We start from the raw sequence: 26,343 nt of genomic DNA on the forward strand, positions 1-26,343 counted from the left end.
ACTCAACATTCAGAAAACTAAGATCATGGCATCCGGACCCATCTCTTCATGGCAAATAGATGGGGAAGCAATGGAAACAGCGACAGACTTTATTTTGGGGGGCTCCAAAATCACTGCAGATGGTGACTGAAGCCATGAAATTAAAAGATGCTTGCTTCTTGGAAGAATAGCTATGACCAACTTAGCATATTAAAAAGCAGAGACATTACTTTGCCAACAAAGGTCCGTCTAATAAAAGCAATGGTTTTTCCAGTAGTATGTATGGATGTGAGAGTTGGACTATAAAGAAAGCTGAGCACCAAAGAATTGATGCTTTTGAACTGTGGTGTTGAAGTAGACTCTTGAGAGTCCCTTGGATGGCAAGGAGATCCAACCAGTCCATCCTAATGGAAATCAGTGCTGAATATTCATTGGAAGGACTGATGCTGAAGCTGAAGCTGCAATACTTTGGCCACCTGATGTGAAGAACTGACTCATTTGAAAAGACCCTCGTGCTGGGAAAGATTGAAGGTGGGAGAGGAAGGGGTGACAGAGAATGAGATGGTTGGGATGGCATTACCAACTCGATCGATATGAGTTTGAGTAAGCTCCAGGAATTGTGGATAGACAGGGAGACCTGGTGTGTTGCAGTCCATGAGATTACAGAAAGTCAGACATGGCTGAGCAAATGATTGAACTGAATGGTTCCACACTGCCCTCTAGTTGCTGTTACCAGAAGATATGAGCATCAAGCAGTCCTCACCTGCTTTCAGTAGTATCTAGCCCAGGACCTGCCCTGCGCCAAGGACCTGGAATATTGAGGTGAATAAGAGATGAAGCCTATCCTAAAATTCCTCATAGTCCTTGGAGGGGAACTTATAGGCTTATAATTACAAAGCAGTGTGTATATTTTTACACAGGATGCCATGGGAATCCTGGACAAAACAGCTTCATCACCATGTCTATAAAGCAGGAGTCCCCAAACCCCAGGCCATGGACCACAATGTCTGCGGCCTGTTAGGAATCAGGCACCCACAGCAGAGGTGAGCTATGGATGAGTGAACAAAACTTCATTTTCAGCTCCCATCATTTACATTACACCTGATTCGTCACCACCTCCAGTCAGAGGAAAAGGAGACATAATTCAGGGTAGAGAGAGGTAGGGAGAGGCTGCTCTCCCTCTATAAAATTGTATGAGCGATTAGGAGACAATTGTAAGCGTTTAGTTGAGGAACTGTGTGTCAATTTTAAAGATACACATATTCTTTTCATATTTTAATATCTGTTTCGGGTGTGTTCTGTAATGATGGTGCTTGTCAATTTATTTGTAGTAATTTTTCTTTTCATTGTGGGACATAAAATCATGGTGCATTTAAAAAATCTATGACATCTGAGATTTGAGAAAATACAGTAAAATAAAGGTTTAAATTAGGCAGTGACTGAGAGGTAGAAAGGAAAGGACAGCATAAAATATAGGTATATAGGAACAGAACTCTATACCCTAGTGTGCAGAGAGACGGGGACAGATTATAAAGACTTTGGGGAAGTGAGATTTTTTACTAATTGTTGAATAATTGTATGTCAGTGACAAAGATGAGGAGAGTTCCTCTTGTGTGTGGGGGGGGTGGGGTGAGGGGGGCAACAGTTAGAAGACTAGTAAAAAGAGGTTTCGCCATATTACAGGTTCTTTTTAAAAGAGGTATTTTAGTCACTGAGTCGTGTCTGACTCTGTGCAGTCCCATGGACTGTGGCTTGACAGGCTCCTCTGTCCATGGATTTCTTTAGGCAAAAATACTGGAGTGGGTAGCCATTCCCCTCTCCAGGGAATCTTCCCAACCCAGAGACTGATCAAACCCCAGTCTCCCTCATTATAGGCAGATCCTTTACCTTCTGAGCCACCAGTAGGGGATTGCGTAACAGAAAGGTGCTCTGAGAGCACCTCATTAAAAATAAATCTGCATAAGTTTTCAGTGGGTAGGATGATAGAAGCAGAACAGGGAAGGCATGTGGGAAAGAATTGGATGATTTCTTTTTGGCCCTCTGGGTTTAAGATGGTCTTCTCCCTATAGAAAACATAGCATTGCCTTTAATTTGCTCAAACTCATCTGTGAATATGCTCTTCTACTATCAGCTACATCAATTGTACAAATTACTTTTGAGCCATTCACTACTTTTGCCATGGATGAAATTGAAAGGTACTATTTTATTTCTCATCCTGAATACCCAGAGAGAGAATTTTAGGATACATTACAAAGAATCTTCACCCTCACAGCACACACACTGCACAGCATTCCTTCAGTAGGCATTTTACTATATTAAGGATCCAAATAAGCTCATCTAAATGATGCTTTGGAGCCATGAAATAGAGTATCAGTTGCATAAAATTGAGCCATGTATTTCTGAGATATTTTTATTTTTGCAGTATTTATCTTCTCATCCCTAAGGTGAGATTCTAGCAGGTACTGTCAGCCACTTAACCATTTATTTTGGGCTTTTACTAACTGGTGATTTTTAGATTTATTCCTATTAGTCAAAGACTAGGGAAGAGGGAGAAGAGGGTTGACAGGGATGGCAATGGCGGTTGGTATAATGATAAGCATTACAGAGGACAGAGAGATACAGAAATGTGGCAAATCAGAAGAATCAGTATAGTAGAACAGGACATGCCAGCAGGAAATTATTTTTTTTTAAAGAAAAGTGTACTTTTCTAACATAATTTCACAGTATAGTGGAAAGAGTGGGACGGATATGCACTCAAATCCTTCCTTCTTTGCTCGCTGGCTGTGCAGCCTCAACAAATCCCTGAACATCTCTGAGCCTAGTTTTTCTTATCTGTAACAGAGAGAACCTCACAGATTTTGCAAACAGGAAAAGGAGATGATCTGTGTAAAGCATTAGCTAGGAGTCCGCCACTCCCCGGTCGCAGGTTCCCCATGTCATCCTACCCTTGCTCCTGTCTCAGTCACTCTAGGAATACTAGTTCCTTCTTCCATTCCCCTTTGCATCTTTTATATTTTCCCATCCCCATGTCTCTGCTATCCTAAGTATGTCTGGACATCCACAAGGCTCATCCCCAAGGCTCGTTTCAGTAACATCTCCTCTAGGAAACATCACTGGCACTCCTGAATAGAAGTCATCTCTCCCTCCTCAAAGCCAGTGTATGCAGTCCACATGCATTTCACATTTACCATCTCTGACACTCACAGCTCTGTGACATATTTGCCCTCACTGAGCCTCAATTTCTTCATCAAAATGGTGATAATAAAAAATATCTGTCTCTCAGGGCAGCAGCAAAGATCAAGTTGTTAATGCATGCACAGCAATAGACACACAGGCTTGACAGATGAGAGTGATGCTGATATATTCATCACCGTAGATCTAGATGTGACCTCTAGTCAGAAAATGTAACTTTCTTGACTGCCTGTTTCCAGAAAGGACCCATGCTGTTTCTAGAAATTGGTGTCTTTTCTCAGAGTCACCCCTCACTTTTTAGGGGCTGCAGCAGTCAATGACAGCAGTATGAATCCAAGAAAATATTTGATTGTGTCTGTCGTCCTTGAATTTCGCTTGTGGGTTATATTTATTTATCAGCCAAAGACCTTAAGTCTTCCTTCCATAGCACAGGAAATGTTCATTATGGTTGCAGAGCCACTGAAAATTGCAAAGCACATAAAAACTGGACAATATGAAATCCCAAATGCACAGTTGTTAACTGACAAGACAGAGAGCTTTAATTAATACAGAATAAATGACTTCCATGTATGAAACATAGGCTGTCTATTCCTGGGAGGAGAAGAAGCAGTGGGATAGCAGCACTTGGGAATTCTCCCATTTGTATTCACCAATATACCTGTGAGAAAAAGGTTTCCCACTTTTATGTAATTTATCTTTTCATTTTATTTCATGATTTTCAGATTCAGCCAACTTCTTAGGAGAAATATTAAAAGGTTTATAATTTAGATAACAGGACATTATACATCCTTAGTGAATAGTGCTAGGCCATGCATATCTGAGTTTCAAGGACAGTAGGCTCTAAACACCAGCCCAGGTGATGATCATTTGTCTACTTTCATGCATGGTTGCTCCCTAAACTTTACTATATGAATCACTAAAAAAATAAGGGGAGAGGAAAAGAAAAACCTGAACAGATAGTGAACTGTGTATGCAGGTGGAAAGCAGATAAAACTTACTAATACCATACTCCTAATTTATTCCTAGGGTGTTTAGTGCTCCTGAGTCTAACATCTCCAATAGCTTCCCAGTTTGCTCAGTCCTTAATAGGAAACTATGAGAAAGAACAGGTTGGAAAAGAAGACTGACTAGGCTACCCTGTCCAATAAGGCAGTCACATGTGGCTATTGCATACCTGAAATGTGGCAAGTCTGAATTGATGTTCTTTGAACGTAAAGTACATACTGAATTTCAAAGACATTATGAAAGTCAAACATCTCATTAATACTTTTGTATAGGTTGCAGGTTGAAGTAATATTTTGGATATATTGGATTAAACAAAATACTTTCTTAATTTTACTGTTTTTTTTTTTCTTTTTACATGTAACTTTTCACTACTAGAAAATTTAAGATTGCAAATGTAACTTTGTTTTCTATTTCTATGGGCAGCTACTCTAGACTAGCTCTTGGGTCCACATTGTCATCATTGTACCTCATCCATGATTTAGCATTTGATGTGATTGTTCAAAGTGTATCTTATTTCAATTTAAAAAACATTTTGTTTACTTTTAAATTTAAAACAATACCAAAGAGCACAAGAATGCAAAGTGAATTTTGTGTCCTCTGCCTTTCCTTTCCTTGATCCCCATTGTCTTCCCCCTGAGGCAAGCATCACCTGATTTATCTTGTATACCCTTCCAGAGATACCCAGGACACTGCCCCCAATTGCTCCCACCATTTCCATCACACCTCACCTACCTCACTTATTTATGTTGCCCACTGATCACTGTGGGCATTTGAGTATGTCCTAGAGGGTAGCAGCTCTTGATAAACAAGAGTCCATAGGGTCAAGAACATGGTGAGAGATAAATGTTAAATACTTATCTTGCATACAGTGGCATGAGGAATGAACCAAAGGACTTATTCTCTAAACACTCTCCAAACATTTGCTATTTTTAATTTCTTTGAAAAACTGACATCAAGGATTCTAACCCAACCAGTGGGACCCAGGACACCCATGTGGAAGAATGTTAGGAAGGTGATCTGTCTGCTCTTTTGGTGCCTATGTGCCATTGTGTCCCACCAAGCTCTTCTTAGAAGATATTTTTCTCTTTGGACACCAAATAACTGGAGATGGAGAGTTACTTGCCTAAAGCCTTGTAAATCAGAGATTGAATTAAGTGACATTAAGCTAGAAATACTTTTCTAAGACAAGTTTTAGTATGTTACCTAAGGTGGACTGACCTTGAATTTTCACAGTGTAAGGATAAATGGTGTCCTGAAAATGAGTCAATATGTATTTAGAAAGAGATTTTATACTATTGTCTTTCTTGGAATTATCTTTTTTTAATTTTTATTTTTAACTGGAGAGTAATCGCTTTATAATGTTGGGTTGTTTTCTGCCATACGACAATGTGAATCAGCTACAAGTATACATCTACTCCCTCCCTCATGAGCCTCCCTCCCATCCCCTCATCTCACCTCTCTCGGTCATCACAGAACACAAGGCTCGGCTCCCTATGTTATTATATAGCAACTTCTCACCAGCAATCTATTTTACACGTGTTAATGTATATATTTCAAAGCTACTCTCTGAATTCGTCTCACCTTATTCTTCCACTACTGTGTCCACAAGTCCATTCTCTATGTCTGTGTCTCTATTCCTGCCCTGCAAATAGGTTTATCAGTACTATTTTTCTATATTCCATATATATGCTTAATATATGATATTTGTTTTTCTCTTTCTGACTTACTTCACTGTGTATAATGGGCTCTAGGCTTGGCCACCTCAGTTCAACTGACTCAACTTCATTCTTTTTGCAGCTGAGTAATATTCTGTAGCATATATGTACCACTTCATTATCCATTCATTTGACAATGGACATCTATGTTGCTTCTACATCCTAGCTATTGTAAATAGTGCTGTAATGAATATTTGGGTACATATGTCTTTTTTTTTAATATAATATATATTTAATTGCTTAATTATAGTTTTCTCAAGGTATATGCCCTGTAGTGGGATTGCTGGGTCATACTGGTAAAGAAAAGGCCTGCCAATGCAGGAGACTTAAGAGATGTGGGTTCAATCCCTGGGTCGGGAAGATCCCTTGTAGAAGAGCATGGCAACCCACTCCAGTATTATTGCCTGAAGAATCCCATGGGCAGAGGAGCCTAACAGGCTATAACCCATAGGGTCACACAGAGTTGGACATGGCTGAAGTGACTCAATACGTCATGGCACTGTTGTTTTATTTCTAGTTTTTTCTTCCATAGTGGATATATCAATTTACATTCCCATCAACAGTGCAAGAGGGTTCCCTTTGCCCCACACCCTCTCCAGCATTTATTGTTTTTAGATTTTTTGCTCATGGACATTCAGACAGGTATGAAATGATACCTCATTGTAGTTTTGATTTGCATTTCTCTAAGTGGTCATGTATGGATGTGAGAGTTGGACTGTGAAGAAAGCTGAGCGCCAAAAAATTGATGCTTTTGGATGATGTTGGAGAAGACTCTTGAGAGTCCCTTTGACTGCAAGGAGATCCAACCAGTCCATCCTAAAGGCGATCAGTCCTGGGTGTTCATTGGAAAGACTGATGCTGAAAATGAAACTCCAGCACTTTGGCCACCTGATGCGAAGAGTTGACTCATTGGAAAAGACCCTGATGCTGGGAGGGACTGAGGGTAGGAGGAGAAGGGGACGACAGAGGATGAGATGGCTGGATGGTATCACTGATAGACATGAGTTTGAGTAAACTCCGGGAGTTGGTCATGGACAGGAAGGCCTGGTGTGCTGCGATTCATGGGGTTGCAAAGAGTCGGACATGACTGAGCAACTGAACTGAACTGAATAATGAGCAATGTTGAGCATCCTTTGATGTGTTTGTTGGCCATTACAGATGTCTTCTTTAGAGAAATGTCTGTTTAGGTCTTCTGCCCGTATTTTGATTGGATTTTGTTTTTCTGACATTGAGCTGCATGAGCTGCTTGCATATTTTGAAAATTAATCCTTTATCAGTTGCTTTGTTTGCAATTATCTTCTCCCATCATGAAGGCTTTCTTTTCATCTTGTTCATAGTTTCCTTTGCTTTGAAAAAGCTTTTAAGTTTAATTAGGTCCCATTTACTTATTACTGTTTTTATTCCCACTAGTCTATAATGTGCATCAAAGAGGATCTTGCTATGATTTATGTCAAAATTTCTTAAGCCTATATTTTCCTCTAAGAGTTTTATAGTTTCTGTTCTTACGTTTATGTATTTAATCCATTTTGAATTTATTTCTGTTTATACTGTTAGGACAGAGAAGGAAATGGCCACCCACTCCAGTATTCTTGCCTAGAGAAACCTGTAGACAGAGGAGCCTGGTGGGCTGCTGTCCGTAGGGTTGCACAGAGTTGGACATGACTGTAGCGACTTAGCAGCACCAGCAATACTGTTAGGAAGTGTTCTAATTTAAGTCCAGCTTCCCAGCACCATTTATTGAAGAACTTGTCTTTTCTCCATTGTACTTTCTTACCTCCTTTGTCAAATATAAGGTGCCCATAAGTGCGTGGTTTATCTCTGGTCTTTCTATCTTGTTCCACTGATATATATATGTATGGTTTTGTGACAGTACTATACTGTCTCGATTATTGTAGCTTTTTAGTATAGTCTGAAGTCAGAAAGGTTGACTCTTCCAGCTGTTTTTCTTTCTCAGGTTTGCTTTGACTATTCAAGGTATTTTATGTTTCCATACGAATTGTAAATTTTGTTTGTTGTTCTAGTTCTGTGAAAAATGTCATTGGAAAATTGATAGGGATTGCATTGAACCTACAGATTGCTTTGGGTAGTATAGTCATTGTCACAGTACTGATTCTTCCTATCCAAGAACATGCTATATCTCTCCATCTGTTTGTGCTGTCTTTGATTTCTTTCATCAGTGTTGGAAATGTCTGCATACAGGTCTTTGTCTCCTTAGGTAGGTTTATTCTTAAGTATTTTATTCTTTTTCTTTCAGTGGTGAATGGGATCCTTTCCTTAATTTCTCTTCCTGATATTTTGTTATTATTGTATAGGAATCCAAGTGATTTCTGTGTATTAATTTTATATCCTATGACTTTACTAAGTTCACTGAATAGCTCTTTTAATTTTCTTGGTGGCATCTTTAGATTTTTTTCTGTGTATTGTATCATGTTATCTGCAAACAGTGAGAGTCTTCTCTCATTGTCATGGCTAGGACTTCCAAAACTATATTGTATAGTGGCAAGAATGGTGCCCTTGTCTTGTTCCTGGTCTTAAAGGAAATACTTTCAAGTTTTCACTTTTGAGAATAATGTTTGCTGTGGGTTTATTATATATGACCTTTATTATGTTTCAGTAGGCTCCTTCTATGCCCATTTTCTGGAGCATTTTTTTTTTTTTTTATCATACATGGGTGTTGAATTTGCTATCATCTTTATAATTATCAAAGAAACTCCTTGAAACATAAAGAATAGGGAAAAGATAAAGAAACTTATAGTATACTACTGTGCACACCCACCAGTACTGAATATGTCTGGCTTGCTTAAAATGAACATTAAGGGCAATCTGGAAGAAGAAGATGGCAGTTTCCTGAGTCCCACCGCAGACATTTTGGGTTAATCTGAGGGTGGACCTGAGCAGCATCCAGATATGCTCAGAATATCATCTTGTCCACTTCACAATAAATCACAATAAATAAAAAGCAAGCAGTATTGAGGTACTAGGGATACAACAGGAAGTATGAAAGGTAAATACAGAGAAACATGTCTATATTATTCCCCTCCCTACCAAAAATTATTTCTATTTATAGGCATGTACTCAACCTAATCTTAATTTGAGCTACCACACAAACCCCAAAAGAAGTAGTTGTTGTTCAGTCATTCAGTTCAGTCCAGTTCAGTCACTCAGTCGTGTCCGACTCTTTGCGACCCCATGAACTGCAGCATGCCAGGCTTCCCTGTCCTTCACTATATCTTGGAGTTAGCTTAAACTCATGTCCTTTGAGTCAGTGATGCATTCAACCATCTCATCCTCTGTTGTCCCCTTTTCTCCCTGCCTTCAATCCTTCAATCTTTACCAACATCAGGGTTTTTTCAAATGAGTCAGCTCTTCGCACCAGGTGGCCAAAGAAATGGAGTTTCTGCTTCAGCATCAGTCCTTGCAATGAATATTCAGAGCTGATTCTTTTATGATTAACTGGTTTGATCTCCTTGCAGTCCAAGGGACGCTCAAGAGTCTTCTCCAGCACCACAGTTCAAAAGCAACCATTCTTCAGTGTTCAGCCTTCTTTATGGTCCAACTCTCACACTTGTACATGACTATTGGAAAACCCACATCTTTGACTATATGGACCTTTGTAAGCAAAGTGATGTCTTTGCTTTTTAATACACTGTCTAGATTTGTCATAACTTTTCTTCCAAGGAGCAAGAATCTTTCAATTGTGGCTACAGTCACCATCTGCAGTGATTTTAGAGCCCAAGAAAATAAAATCTATCATTGTTTCCATTGTTTCCCTATCTATTTGCCATGAAGTGATGGAACTGAATGCCATGATCTTAGGTATTTTTTTTTGTTGTTGTTTTGTTTTGGTTTGGTTTTAGTTTTGGTTTTTTGATCTTAGTTTTTTGAATGTTCAGTTTTAGGCCAGCTTTTTAACTCTATTCTTTCACCTTCATCAAAAGGAGCAGATGAGCAAATATTTCCACGAGGGCAGCACTGCTGGTCAATCAGCTGATACCACCTTGATTCTGATTACTCTGTACAATTGGTCACTCTCTAGAGAATCCCAAAAGTTTGATACAACTGAGATGCTTGGCAAGAATTCTCTAGGCATTCAAATGCCTAACAGGCTGATTTAGAGTTCTAGTCTAACTAAGAGAATTGGAGAACTAATCCTTCACCCAAAACTGAACCACAGTGATACAGATGAGGCTGGCTTTTTAAGGGCTAGGAGAAGCAGAGTGGACGAGAAAGAGACCAACCTTTAAATCAGGCAGTCTGCATCCAATACCTGACTCTTTAGCCCACTAGCTGTAATGTAACTGAGCAAGTAATATAATCTTCTGTGTTTCAATTTCCTCATCTGGAAAATGGGAAGATCACACCTACCTTCAGATTTTGTGTAAGGGTTTAAAATGTTCATAAGATACAGAAGTAAAATTATCAAAATTAAATTTTATTCATAAAATTAAATCATTCAAATAACATTAAATTAATAAAATCATTAGTTGACAGCAATGGAACAAAAAGAAATATATAGGACTCATGCCTGAAAATCTATATACGAGGGTTATAGTGGAAAAACTCATTCCAGACACATCTTTCTACTTCCCCCTCCCTGGTCAGATACTGGGCAAACCTGGGGCATAGGGGAAAGGCTTCAGTGCCAACAACTATGTAAGGCAAGAACATGCCAAGCCTAATGCCAGCTACTTGCCTACAGTCCCTTTAAGAGAGATGGAAGACAAAGGACATTCTCTATACATAGCCTATACCTTTGCAGGTCAGGCAGCATCTTTCACAGTACTCCTAATTCCTCCTGTCATTACCACCAGAACCAATCATGTTAAGGGATGCTTTACTGCAGCCTAGAAACCCTGAAGTATTCAAATTGAAAGATATCATCTGTGATTTGATGACTCAGGGTTACCATACGTAGGTTATATTTTTATCTTTATAATAATAATAGGATTAGTATAATTGTAAGAAGCATATTTGAACATTGCATCTAGTTTTTCAATATTGACGCCAAACTCTCAGTTTCTTCATATAGGAAGAGCAGAGTGACTTAGATGGATGGGCTACAGAGAGACAAGTAAACTAGTATTCCTAGGGAATAAAACCTCTATCCTCTCTTCAGGGTTAAGAGTGGTGGGTGAGATTGTCCTTTAACCTGCCTGTGCAGCTCCATCTATGCCAACTCAAAGCTGATCATTCTAGTCCAGCTCCTTTTTCTTTTTACCCACATCTTAGTAACTCCCTTTCTAACTACTCCAACTCGCAAGCTCCAACTATTTATCTTCTCTTTCTTTCAAAGGTACATTGTAAAAACGCCTGCTTCTAATACTACATATCGTTTATCTTCATCTCACCTCTCAGCATCTAACCCCCTTCATTTCTACTCAGTGCTCTAAAGTCATGGCACAAAACATTTGAACAACCACTGAGAGGCGCTCTATATCCAGATGAGTGATATGTAAATGATATGTCCAGGTGTCAGGCTGCTTTTTTTTTCTCTCTATTTTTTTTTTTTTTTTTTTCTATTGACTGTGGTAGTTGTGTATATACTTCTCAGTGCTCTGACATTTCTGAGTCCATATTCTAGTGTATCCTCAGTGTGAAACAATTTAAAGGGCAAATAAAAGAATAAGAGGAAGGGGTGATGTGCTGCACAGAGCAAGAAGCAGAGTTAACTGGTTGATTTCTAGTCTTGGGTCTGCCACTTAGTTGTTATACAATCTTACATAAGTCTCTCAACCTCTCTGTGTCCCACTTTCCAGGTTTATTGAGTGAAAGGTTGGGCTTGATTATTTCCGAAGCCCCTCTCACTCTAAAATCCACCTATTTTGCCAATCTGTGTATATGTACACTGTAGTGAGGCCAATACTTTGACTCCAGTTGTTTCTGCCACATCGTTTATTCTTCCATGGATGCCTCCAGAGTGTCTATATGAACAATAAACCTATCAGCTTCATGAATTCAGCCTTTACAAATCAACTCTTTGGTATCTTGAGCTACTCAGTAGGAAACTGGACTAAGTGATGTTCTTAAATTTCTTAGGCTCACTAATTACATTCAAAGGTCTATTACATACCTCAGCAGAGCAATCAGAGGCACATCAGAGGAAACCTCAGTTCCAAAGAAATGATACCTGATTACATGACATGATTGTAGGAACTTCTTCGCTAATCCCTGTAGGCACTGAGCCAACATTATGAGTTTGACCATCCAGTCGATAAAGCCAACACTAGGATAATGAGGTATGAATCCATTTCTTAACAACCAGCAAGTGGGTACAGAGGTTTCTCCTGCTGCCTGGATGGTCAAGAAATCCCCAAGGATATTTAGGCCAGGCTCGGCCAAAAAAAATTAAACCCAACCTCTCACATCTGTGGGGAATCATATTTGGATTTTAAGAGTTTATCTCCAATCCCAGCAGCTACTTGTGAACTAAATGATTTCCCAAACAGTCTTTCTGCCAACTCCTGACATTTTCTCTTTTAGGAGCTGTATAATTTGGAATCAGACAAGCCAGGGCAGCATTCTGACTCTGCCAGTTTCCTAAACATACAGCTTTAGATAGAGTCATGTATTGCCTTGAGCCTCCATCTCCTCCTTGTGTAACATGGATCTTAAGGTCTTCCTCACATGGGCAGCACGGAATTAAGTGTAGACTGTAAGTCAAGCCCTGGCACACAACATGATCACTGATACTGTCGTGGATGTTAGGGTTACATTCCTCAGTCCAGAGTATTCAGTCAAATTACAGTAAAAGACAACCTGTTAGAAAGGTTGTATAAACGTGAACCCAAAACAACAAAGTAAATGGCAACGGGACCACACCTATCAATAATTACCTTAAATGTAAATGGGTTGAATGCCCCAACCAAAAGACAAAGATTGGCTGAATGGATACAAAAACAAGACCCCTATATATGCTGTCTACAAGAGACCCACCTCAAAACACGAGACACATACAGACTAAAAGTGAAGGGTTGGAAAAAAATATTTCACGCAAACGGAGAACAAAAGAAAGCAGGAGTCGCAATACTCATATCAGATAAAATAGACTTTCAAATAAAGGATGTGAAAAGAGACAAAGAAGGACACTACTTAATGATCAAAGGATCAATGCAAGAAGAGGATATAACAATTATAAATATATATGCACCTAACGTAGGAGCACTGCAATACATAAGGCAAATGCTAACGAGTATGAAAGAGGAAATTAATAGTAACACAGTAATAGTGGGAGACTTTAACACCCCACTCACAACTATGGATAGATCAACTAAACAGAAACTTAATAAGGAAACACAAACTTTAAATGACACAATGGACCAGCTAGACCTAATTGATATCTATAGGACATTTCACCCCAAAACAGTCAACTACACCTTTTTCTCAAGTGCACACGGAACCTTCTCCAGAATAGATCACATCCTGGGCCACAAATCTGGTAGAAAATTCAAAAAAATTGAAATCATTCCAGTTATCTTTTCTGATCACAGTGCAGTAAGATTAGATCTCAATTACAGGAAAAAAAATTGTTAAAAATTCAAACATATGGAGGCTAAATAACACCCTTCTGAATAACCAACAAGTCATAGAAGAAATCAAAAAAGAAATAAAAATATGCATAGAAATGAATGAAAATGAAAACACAACAACCCAAAACCTATGGGACACTGTAAAAGCAGTGCTAAGGGGAAGGTTCATAGCATTACAGGCTTACATCAAGAAACAAGAAAAAAGCCAAATAAATAACCTAACTCTACACCTAAAGCAATTAGAGCAGGAAGAAATGAAGAACCCCAGGGTTAGTAGAAGGAAAGAAATCTTAAAAATTAGGGGCAGAAATAAATGCAAAAGAAACTAAAGAGACCATAGCAAAAATCAACAAAGCTAAAAGCTGGTTTTTTGAAAAAATAAACAAAATTGACAAACCATTAGCAAGACTCATTAAGAAACAAAGAGAGAAGAACCAAATTAACAAAATTAGAAATGAAAATGGAGAGATCACAACAGACAACACTGAAATACAAAGGATCATAAGAGACTACTACCAGCAGCTCTATGCCAATAAAATGGACAATTTGGAAGAAATGGACAAATTCTTAGAAAAGTATAACTTTCCAAAACTGAACCAGGAAGAAATAGAAGATCTTAACAGAGCCATCACAAGCAAGGAAATAAAAATCATAATCAGAAATCTGCCAGCAAACAAAAGCCCAGGACCTGATGGCTTCACAGCTGAATTCTACCAAAAATTTAAAGAAGAGTTAACACCTATCTTACTCAAACTCTTCCAGAAAATTGCAGAAGAAGGTAAACTTCCAAACTCATTCTATGAGGCCAACATCACCTTAATTCCAAAATCAGACAAAGATGCCACAAAAAAAGAAAACTACAGGCCAATATCACTGATGAACATAGATGCAAAAATCCCTAACAAAATCCTAGCAAAGAGAATCCAACAACATATTAAAAAAATCATACACCATGACCAAGTGGGCTTTATCCCAGGAATGCAAGGATTCTTTAATATCCACAAATCAATCAATGTAATACACCACATTAACAAATTGAAAGATAAAAACCATATGATACTCTCAATAGATGCAGAGAAAGCCTTTGACAAAATTCAACACTCATTTGTGATTAAAACTCTCCAGAAAGAAGGAATAGAAGGAACATATCTCAACATAATAAAAGCCATATATGACAAACCACAGCAAGCATTACCCTCAATGGTGAAAATTGAGAAAGCATTTCCCCTGAAAATCAGGAACAAGACAAGGGTGCCCACTCTCACCACTACTATTCAACATAGTGTTGGAAGTTTTGGCCACAGCAATCAGAGCAGAAAAAGAAGTAAAAGGAATCCAGATAGGAAAAGAAGAAGTGAAACTCTCACTGTTTGCAGATGACATGATCCTCTACATAGAAAACCCTAAAGACTCTACCAGAAAATTACTAGAGCTAATCAATGAATATAGTAAAGTTGCAGGATATAAAATTAACACACGCAGAAATCCCTTGCATTCCTATATACTAACAATGAAAAAACCAGAAAGCAGAAATTAAGGAAACAATACCATTCACCATTGCAACAAAAAGAATAAAATACTTAGGAGTACATCTACCTAAAGAAACAAAAGACCTATACATAGAAAAGTATAAAACACTGATGAAAGAAATCAAAGAGGACACAAACAGATGGAGAAACATACCGTGTTCATGGATTGGAAGAATCAATATTGTCAAAATGGCTATTCTACCCAAAGCAATCTATAGATTCAATGCAACCCCTAGTAAGCTACCAACGGTATTTTTCACAGAACTAGAAGAAATAATTTCTCAATTTGTATGGAAATACAGAAAACCTCGAATAGCCAAAGTAATCTTGAGAAAGAAGAATGGAACTGGAGGAATCAACCTGCCTGACTTCAGACTATACTACAAAGCCACAGTCATCAAGACAGTGTGGTACTGGCACAAAGACAGAAATATAGATCAATGGAACAGAATAGAAAGCCCAGAGATAAATCCACGAACCTATGGACACCTTATCTTCAACAAAAGAGGCAAGGATATACAATGGAAAAAAGACAACCTCTTCAACAAGTGGGAAAACTGGTCAACCACTTGTAAAAGAATGAAACTAGAACACTTTCTAACACTATACACAAAAATAAACTCAAAATGGGTTAAAGATCTAAATTTAAGACCAGAAACTATAAAACTCCTAGAGGAGAACATAGGCAAAACACTCTCCTGACATAAATCACAGCAGATCCTCTATGACCCACCTCCCAGAATATTGGAAATAAAAGCAAAAATAAACAAATGGGACCTAATGAAACATTAAAAGCTTTTGCACAACAAAGGAAACTATAAGTAAGGTGAGAAAGACAGCCCTCAGATTGGGAGAAAATAATAGCAAATGAAGAAACAGACAAAGGATTAATCTCAAAGATATACAAGCAACTCCTGCAGCTCAATTCCAGAAAAATAAATGACCCAATCAAAAAATGGGCCAAAGAACTAAACAGACATTTCTCCAAAGAAGACATACAGATGGCTAACAAACACATGAAAAGATGCTCAACATCACTCATTATCAGAGAAATGCAAATCAAAACCACAATGAGGTACCATTACACGCCAGTCAGGATGGCTGCTATCCAAAAGTCTACAAGCAATAAATGCTGGAGAGGGTGTGGAGAAAAGGGAACCCTCTTACACTGTTGGTGGGAATGCAAACTAGTACAGCCGCTATGGAAAACAGTGTGGAGATTTCTTAAAAAACTGGAAATAGAACTGCCATATGACCCAGCAATCCCACTTCTGGGCATACACACTGAGGAAACCAGATCTGAAAGAGACACGTGCACCCCAATGTTCATCGCAGCACTGTTTATAATAGCCAGGACATGGAAGCAACCTAGATGCCCATCAACAGATGAATGGATAAGGAAGCTGTGGTACATATACACCATGGAATATTATTCAGCCGTTAAAAAGAATTCATTTGAACCAGTCCTAATGAGATGGATGAAACTGGAGCCCATTATACAGAGTGAAGTAAGCCAGAAAGATAAAGAACATGACAGCATACTAACACATATATATGAATTTAGAAAGATGGTATGATAACCCTATGTGCAAAAAACAGAAAAAGAGACACAGATGTACAGAACAGACTTTTGGACTCTGTGGGAGAAGGTGAGGTGGGATGTTTCAAAGAACAACATTATATTAATGTTGGTGAAGAGAACCACCGACCCAGGTGGGATGCATGGACAGGTTCTCGGGCCAGGTGCCACTGAGAGGACCCAGGGGAATCGGGTGCGGGGGGGGGGGGGAGGGGGGAGGGGGATCGGGATGGGGAATATATGTAACTCCATGGCTGAATCATGTCAATGTATGACAAAATCCACTGCAATGTTGCAAAGTAATTAGTCTCCAACTAATAAAAATAATTGAAAAAAAAAAAAAAAAGACAACCTGCTAGAGAAGAAAGAATCCTAAAGGAAAGAGTACCAGCACTTCTGGTAGGGGTGAGAAGGGTTTCTATATGGAAAAATAAATTGAGACTATTATTAAAATTCTACAGTGTAAGTGGCAAATAGATTCAAGGGATTAGACCTGATAGAATGCCTGCAAGAACTATGGATGGAGGTTCATAATATTGTACAGGAGATGGTGATCAAAATCATTCCTAAGAAAAAGAAATGCAAAAAGGCAAAATGATTTTCTGAGGAGGCCTTACAAATAGCTGAGAAAAGAAGAGACGTTAAAGGCAAACGAGGAAAGGAAAGATATACCCATCTGAATGCAGAGTTCCAAAGAATAACACAGAGAAATAAGAAAGTCCTCAGTGATCAGTGCAAAGAAATAGAGATATACACTAGAATGGGAAAGACTAGAGATCACTTCAAGAATACTGAAGATGCCAAGGGAATATTTCATGCAAAGATTGGCACAATAAAGGACAGAAACAGTATGGACCAAACAGAAGTAGAAGATATTAAGAAGAGGTGGCAAGAATACAGAGAAGAAATATACAAAAAAGATATCTTAATGATCACAATGGTGTGATCACCCACCTAGAGCCAAACACCCTGGAGTGCAAAGTCAAGTGGGCCTTAGGAAGCATCACTATGAACAAAGCTAGTGGAGATGATGGAGTTCCAGCTAAGCTATTTCAAATCCTAAAAGATGATGCTGTTAAGTGTTACAGTCAATATGCCAGCAAATTTCAAAAACTCAACAGCGGCCATAGGACTGTTAAAGGTCAAATTTCATTCCAATCCGAAGGAAAGGCAAAGACAAAAATGTTCAAACTACCACACAAAGGGCACTTATTTCACACTAGTAAAATAATGTTCTTTACTAGTAAAGTAGTGCTACTACTACTAGTAGTGCTGCTACTTTACTAATAAAGTAATGCTTAAATTTCTCCAAGCTAGGCTTCAACATTATGTGAACCAAGAACTTCCAGATGTTCAAGCTGGATTTAGAAAAGGCAGAGGAACCAGAGATTAAATTGCCAACTTCTGTTGGCTCATAGAAATAGAAGAGAATTCCAGGAAACATCTACATCTGCTTCATTGACTATGCTAAAGCCTTTGACTGTGTAGATCACAACAACCTATGGAAAATTCTGAAAGAGATGGGAATACTAGATCAAGTTACCTGCCTCATGAGAAATCTGTATGCAGGTCAAGAAATGATAGTTAGAACCAGGCATGGAATGATAGGCTAGTTCAAAATTGGGAAAGGATTATGACAAGGCTGTATATGGTCACCCTGCTTATTTAACATATATGCAGATTACATCTTGTGAAATCCTGGGGTGGATAAAGCACAAGCTGGAATCATGATTTCCAGGAGAAATATCAGTAACCTAAGACTTGCAGATGACAACAGCCTTATGGCAGAAAGTGAAGAGGTAGTAAAGAGCCTCTTGATGAAGGTGAAAGAGGAGAGTGAAAAAGCTAGTTTAAAATTTAACATTCAAAAAATTACGATAATAACATCTAGTTCCATCACTTCATGGCAAATAGATTGGGAAACAAGGGAAGCAGTAACAAACTTTATTTTCTTGGGCTCCAAATTCACTGCAGATGTTGACTGTAGACATTAAATTAAAATATGTTTACTCCTGGGAAGAAAAGCTATGACAAACTTAGCATATTAAAAATCAGAGACATTATTTTGCTGAAAAATGTCTGTCTAGTCAAAGCTTTGTTTTTTTCCAGTAGGCATGTGTGGATGTGAGAGTTGGACTGAGGGCTGAGCACCAAAGAATTGATGTTTTTGAACTGTGGTGCTGGAGAAGACTCTTGAGAGTCCCTTGAGCTGCAAGGAGATCAAACCAGTCAATCCTAATGGAAATCATTCCTGAATTCATTGGAAGTACTGACGCTGAAGCTGAAACTTTAATATTGGCCACCTGATGTGAAGAGCTACTCAGTAGAAAGTTAGCTACTGGGAAAGATCAAAGGCAGGAAGAGAATGAGACGACAGAGGATGAGATGGTTGGATGGCATCACTGATTCAAAGGACATTAGTTTGAGCAAGCTGTAGGAGATGGTGAAGGACAGGGAAGTGTGAAGTGCTGCAGACCATGGGGTCGCAGGCTAGGACATGACTGAGCAACTGAACAACAATAAAATATTTAAATTCTAAAGTTTACAGGGTCACTGAGAAATGGAGTGCAGTATCTCTATGGTAGCTTTGAAGCTGTTGTCTAAGACGGTGGGAAGAACATGAGCTTTTGCTCAGAAAGTCTTTTGAGTGGAAGCATCCTCTCTTGCTCCTCACATAACCTTGAATAGTCATTAGCTTTTACTTGTACCTATTTTATGATCCAAAATGTGACATGGCATGTGAAACATAATTAGTTCTCAAAATTCTTTTGTGTCCTCTACCCTGACTCTCCCATCCATCTGTGATAAGAATCAACCTTTGTTCATCAGATGACAGTCTTTCCCTTTTACACAGCTGGAAATCTGTTTCCTGTTCTATACTCTATTTGTAGTGTTGCTTTTCCATGAATGCTGTGGGGAATTATTTCTGAGTATTTAGAGGAGATTTCAGACTGCCTTGAGAGGGAATAGAAATAGAATAGAATAGAAATGTCACATAAGCTTTGTAACACACCAAACAAGTAACTGTTTATTGGGTGTTTTGTAGTTTCTGAAGGTGAGATTCACTCAAGCTTAGCTGTCCACAGTAGACATCAACCATACAAGTGCTATCTCCATTAAGCCAAAAGAGTGTCAATATATTTATTTTGTGAATTAGGTCTTTTAAAAAAGATTGACTTCCTCTTTTTTCCACAATCTGATAATAGGGAGATTGACAACCTGAAGGACTTGAGCAGAATCATCTCTGATATCCCATGCAAACTCAGAGATAAACCTATTGTTGTGTATATAACCAATTTATTAAAATCAATTTACTTTAAAAGTTATTAATAACTTGTTTCTTTTTAATTGTTCTGTAATTCAAACATACATTATTACAAACTGGCTCTCCTCCCATATGACTGATGTTTGGATAACAACTTTAGTATAGTTGACTTTTTAAACTATATAATACAGAAATTATGTGTGCATGCATGCTAAGTCACTTCAGATTCTTTGTGACCTTATGGACTGTAGCCCCCTAGGCTCCTCTGCCCATGAGGTTCTCCAGGCAAGAATATGGAGTGGGTTGTCATGCCCGCCTTCAGGGGATCTTTCCAATCCACGGATCAAATCGCATCTCCTGTGGCCGCTGCGTTGCAGGCTGATTCTTTACTGCTGAGCCACCAGGGGAGCCCACAGAAAATACATGCTATTATATGACATATATCACCCTGTATGTGTGGTATCAGCACAGCTGCTTAGGAGCTATTTAAGGAAGATGTAGTAAAGAAATTAAATGGGATTTGAAGATAAATATGATAGTTATTTTTTTTTTCATGACACATTACTTTTTATTGTTTTCTTTTTTAAAATTGATTTATTTATTTTACTTTACAACATTGTATTGGTTTTGCCATACATTGACTTGAATCTGCCGTGGGTGTACATGTATTCCCCATCCTGAATCCTCCTTCCACCTCCTTCCCCATCCCTATGAGTTAAATTGTCTGAGTTATGCTGCCTGGATATTTGGCTAAACACTATTTTGGATGTTTCTGTGACGGTAGTTTTGTATGATATAAGTTTTTAAGTCAGTGGGCTTTGAATAAAGCAGACTTCCCCTCATAATTTGGCTGGGCCTCATTGCATCAGTTGAAAATCTGAGTAGAACAAAAAGACTGGCCTCCCCAGGCTAGAAGGAATGCCACAGTAATTGGCCTTAGGACCTGAACTACATTGTCAGTTACTTCTGGGATCTCTAGCCTGCCAGTACACCTTTCAGATTTTGGATTCACTAGCCTCCATAATCACATGAGCCAATTATTTAAAATAAATCTCTTTCCACATTGTATTGATTCTGTTTCTCTGGAGAACCCTAATATAATAAATAAACCCAGACATTATGAACTCTGAACCACTATGGGTTTCCTATTCTATCAATCCGTATTTGAAGAATGCATTGTTTTGTAATCAGTTGTGTGATCTAATAGTTCCCATTGGTTAAAAGTATAGGCCAGAGACATGTGGGATCAAGCTCTGGCTCCCTTGTTCTCTTTGCCTCAAGACACGAAAAAGCCACAGAGGTCAAGGAGAACAGGTATGCCTGTGGAAGGCCTCCACTCTATGCAGGCTTGGCCCCATAGCTTCCCATCCAAAAGGAAGCAAACAGCACAGATCTAAGTACCACACTGGATTTGGTGATGGAGAAATTGTGAAGATTAATTAAGCTCAGATTTAGTACTTAGCACCATGTGTGTGTACATGCCTGCTCAGTCATGTCCAACTCTCTACAACCCCATGGACTGTATGCAGCTCACCAGGTCCCTCTGTTCATGGAATTTCCCATGCAAGAGTACTGTAGAGGGGTGCCATTTCCTCTTCCAGGGGATCTTCCTGACCCAGAGATCAAACCCAAGTCTCCTGCATCTCTTGTATTGCAGGTGGACTCTTTACTATTGAGCCATCCAGGAAGCCTGTACTTAGAACCATATCTGACACCAATTAAGGAGTCAAACCAAGATGCCAAGTGTTATAAAGAGGATTGTTGCTCATTTTCAAAGAATGAAAAACCCCTTAAAAATATTTGGCTGAATTTTTTTTTCCTTCTAATGCTGCAATGTCAGCAGAATGAAAAAGGAAATGAGTCCATTAATAAGAGGCCCTGGTTAATTGTGAACTGCTACAAAACACTGTATCTGCCATCTTAGAACAGCCAACTTTACAATGTGAGCATTTGCTCATATCAAGATCATTGGATTTGGAATCAGGAGATAAAGCATTGAGCATTCACCAACCACACTTACTTCTCTCACTTACAAAATGGGCATCACATCTCTCATCTCATTTTGTAGTGAATTAAAATAAAATGAAAAGGAGAACTGTGAGGCAGCCAGAGGCAACCTGGATATCTCCTGCAGCTTCAACTTATATCCTGAATGGTCTGAACTCAGTTTCCTGGTCTACATAATACAACTTTTTCCCAACATGCTGTGCATCAAAGTAGTTCACTGGGAACACTGTAAATTAGCATTGCAGGTAAGAAGACACTGCTGCAATGTTAATTACTACAGTGCAGATGTGCTATTAGATATCATATATAATGTTGTCAAGCCTTTATTTTTTAAATTAAAGTGCAACACACCATTACCTTGGCTACACAATTTTGTATTTGCTTGTTTGTTTGTTTGTTTTTCTCAGTGTCTGGGGGAAGGATTGGGGAATGGAGGTGCTGTCTCTAATTGTTAGAATACATAAGCAAATGGTAGAATTTCAGATGGATTCCCCATAACTTCCTTCCCTCACTCTGGTCTCTATAATAATGGATATTGTGAGTTTCTTGAGGGCAGGGACCATTCCTGGTTTCACTCACCACACCGTCCCCAGATCCTAGAACATAGACAGAGGAATGAATAAAGATAGAGCCTTGGAAGTAGGAGGAGTCTGGAAGTATGGAGTGGAAGAACTAGAAGGAACACTAGTTTATTCCTGGTTATCCTGGTTTCAAGTTTGCTTTGTGGCCTTCAAAATGATCTTGGATATTTCCCGTATCCGAAGCTTTAAAATCCAAAATGAGAGGCAACTGAATCATCACAATGTGGAAGTCAATAAAAGTTCTTCATTGTGACTTTTAGAAAGTGGCACTATATTCCATTGGGCTACAGTCTCTCGACATCAGGTCCCTTCACATCAGCTAGACACCCACTGTCAAAAGTAAGGAAAGAAAAGAATTAAAATGTTTGATCATTACATGTATTAAATCTCACAACAAACTCATGAAGGAATTTTTCCCAGTTTTTTTATGTATAAAAATCACATCTTAACCACATCTTAATACATATATTAAAACCACATCTTAACACATATCTTAAAACCACATCTTAACCTTAACTTGTACATTCAGCAGTATTAAGTACAACCTCCATTCACCTCTAGAACTCTTTTTTTTTTTTTTTTTTTTTTTTTAGAACTCTTTTTGTCTTACCCATCTCAATGGGCATAACTCTTTGCCCATTAAGCAATAACATCTATTCTTCTCTGTCCCTCCTCCCCAACCCCTGGTAACCATAATTCTTCTTTCTATTTTCATGATGTGACTATTCTAGGTACCTCATATAAGTGGAATCCACTTACATTTGAAGTAATTACTGAAGAGTTTATTTCTATCATTTTGGTATTCATTCTACATGTCTTATACTTTTTTATCCCTCATTTTCATAGGAGAAATTCTCTTGTCTCTATTTTACTATTAAGGAAACTGAAGCTTCAAGAAATTAACTGAACTACCCAAGTAACCAAGAGGCATATTAGGAATCTTTTGACTCAAGAGCCCTTTATTCTTGTCTCTACTTTGTATCAGGGTGTTTTCTAAGTACTTGGAAAGTGCAGACAAACATAGGACATGGTCTCTGCTTTGCTTCAGTGGGCAATAAGTTTCTTAGGAAAGTTCGCCAAACACACTGAGATGATTTTTAGAAGTGCAGGGAAGTCAAATATACTTGTTTGTTTGAATAGAGCACATATCCTCTAATAATTTGAAGTAGCTCCTGTATACAGCTTGCATACTATAGGTACATCATGAATGTTGCTAGTTGAATTAAGGTCATTTGAAGAGAATTTGAGATCCAGTTCTGCTTTGTGGGATCCACTTTTGACAGCATATGGATTTGGCAATAGACAATAAGCACTGTAATGTGTACACCGTCTAACCCAGAGTTTGCATAATGAAATATCTCTGAACTAGTAAAAATGTTTTTCCATAAGGATGTTCATTGCAGTATTTTGTTGTTGTTGTTGAATCAAAGATCCAATTACAGTGCTGCACAATTTTCACACAAATGATTTCAAATAATCCCATATTAATCCCTTTATTCTTTTACTCCTATATTGCTTCCCCCTCCTTCCCTCTCCCCACTGGTAACCACACTGCAATATTTTTAGCAATAGTGAAAAGGTGAAGGGGCTGTAAAGATTCAACAGTAAGTTATATATTTTTACAGTGGAATATTATGAAACCATTTCAAAGTGCTATTGCAGCAGAATGGTTAATAACCTCAAAATATTCAAGTGACTAAAACTAATATATGTTTGCTATATATCAGTATAAAATGATATGTAATAAATATATTAAACTATTATACATGATAGTATATAATATATTAGATATATACATTTTTATATATTTACATATATAGAAATCCATGTGAAAATAATTTATTACATATATAAAATGATTTCATTAAAATATGGGCCTATATTGTTATGAGCATGAAGAGGTATATACCAAAATATTAGTGTTGATTATTGGTTAGCTGTGGAATTGTGACTGAATTTTTTTTTCCTTGAGCTGTTCTGTATCTTCCTACTTATGTATAATTCATATGTATTATCTTAATAAGTAGAAAAAAAATAAATTTTGCTTAAAGATTAAAGCAGTGTCAAACATAAATCTATCTCTACCATTTCAATGCAAAGAAAGCCTTGAACTGAGACAAGGAAAGAAGGCAACCTCTCGTTTTGTAACACTGATTAAATATACATTTATTTGAGATTGGAAAAAGAAGTAGAGTCTTTGATATGGATCATTTGGTTCAGGGAATAGACAACTTAAAAAAAAATAAATCCCTTTGTAAGATATAAAGTATCAGAGGAAGTGCAGCCTGGGCCTCATGAAGGAACTGGAACAAAGATGTGCAAGGGATTTCTGAAGGTAAAGTAGATATTATCTCCAATTCTCTGTCTCTGCATAGTTTCCTCTGCCACTGTTGGCATATCTGCTGCCTTCTCTTACTTTGGTAAGACTTTCTAGCTGACCAGCAGACTGGCTATCTGAGACCCAAGTGACTTTCTAGTTCAGCTACTCTAGACTGTCCAGAGTTTTTGTTGATAGTTCCAGACTCACAGGACAGAGAGGATGATTAGCTTAATATATGTCAGTTATATTTTGCTCTATAACAAATCTCAAAGCTTAGGTACTGTAAACAGCCAATTGTTGTTTTAGCTCCACAGGGTATAGAAAGCTATGGTCTGTGGAAAATTCTTCTGGTTTAGGCCAGACTAAGCCAGTCAACTGTTGGATCAGTCATAGTATGGCCAGTCTAAAATGGCTTCTACTGGGATGGTTCTCCTCACTCTGGTGTCATGCTCTAACAGGCTATCCCAGGCTTGTTTGTATGTTGGTCTCAAGTTTCTGAAAAGGAGTACAGACACATGCAAGGTCTCTGAAAGCCTGCTCTTTGAATTAGAATATTGTATCCAACAAGTGACAAGACCTGTCCAAATTCAAGGGGTGAAAGAGAAAACTCCTATCTTGATGTGAGTAGCTACAAGGTCACATTGTAAGTAGAGTAATTACAGGGAGAGGAAGAATTCTAACCATTTTTTGCAATCTGCCAATAATCTGCCAAGGACCCAGGCTGACACAGGTTCCATCTTGTAGCTGTACCACACTTACATATTTCCATATTGCCCCCTTGATTGATACATCAGGTGAAGAAAGAGACTGGAGAATTGTGCATAAGTGTTTCACTGTTTCAGCCTGGAAATTACACTCGTCATGGCCCCTCACAGACCATGGCCAACATCAGTCACATGAGCTCTACCTTATAGCAAGATGGTGTATTAATAAGTCAGTGAAATATTTAATGAGCACTGCTGTCTCTGCCACAATGAGAAATCTGTAGAACTAAAATAACGAATCATTCACAGGACTGGTGTTCGGGAACTGTAGGGGCAGGTAAGGCTAATGCTATAGAGCAAATATATGAAAAACCTTTCTAATGAAGTTATCAGAAGTTATGTGAATCCCTTAAAAAGTCCCTAGGGCTGAACCCAAAGAAGTCAGAGTAAATGGGTAGAAAATCCAAGTAGCTCAGCAACCAGTAGCCCAGAAGCATATCATCCAGACCCATTCAAAGTTTCCTTTAAACTTTCAGTCTGCTCCTAGAGCTAGGTTGACCCAGGAGACCAAGGCAATGAAGTTCCAGGTAGGATTCAGTGTTTTAGAATCAAGTGTTGAGAGGCACTAAAGTCATAGTCAAGAAAATGAAAGTGAGCATCAAGTTAAAGAGGAAAGAAGGAAAAGAGACAGTAAGTAGTAAGATTAGCAGCTTGCATGGGCTGAAGCAACATGGAATAAGAATCTGTGAGATGAGAAACTTGTATGAAACTCTTTAACTCAACATTGAGGCCATGAGTTGCAAGGACAGATCAACACTCTGACTCTGTACAGGGTAAGAGAAGGACCTAAACAAGACACTCCAGACTGGATGTTTGAGACTTCAGACCTAAGCCTCAGTCTCCCTGTAGAGTTTGCTCCTGTTTACTCATTTTATCTTCCT

At 38.3% G+C, this 26,343-nt stretch overlaps 1 protein-coding gene across 3 annotated transcripts in view; it reads left to right on the plus strand.

The window, feature by feature from the left end:
• The window catches only part of CA10 (carbonic anhydrase 10), an 830,820-nt gene that overhangs the window by 643,248 nt on the left and 161,229 nt on the right, over positions 1-26,343 (plus strand). The window lies entirely within an intron of this gene.

The sequence above is a fragment of the Cervus canadensis genome, chromosome 1 (genome assembly GCF_019320065.1).
Source record: "Cervus canadensis isolate Bull #8, Minnesota chromosome 1, ASM1932006v1, whole genome shotgun sequence".
In the NCBI taxonomy this organism is placed as follows: Eukaryota; Metazoa; Chordata; class Mammalia; order Artiodactyla; family Cervidae; genus Cervus; species Cervus canadensis.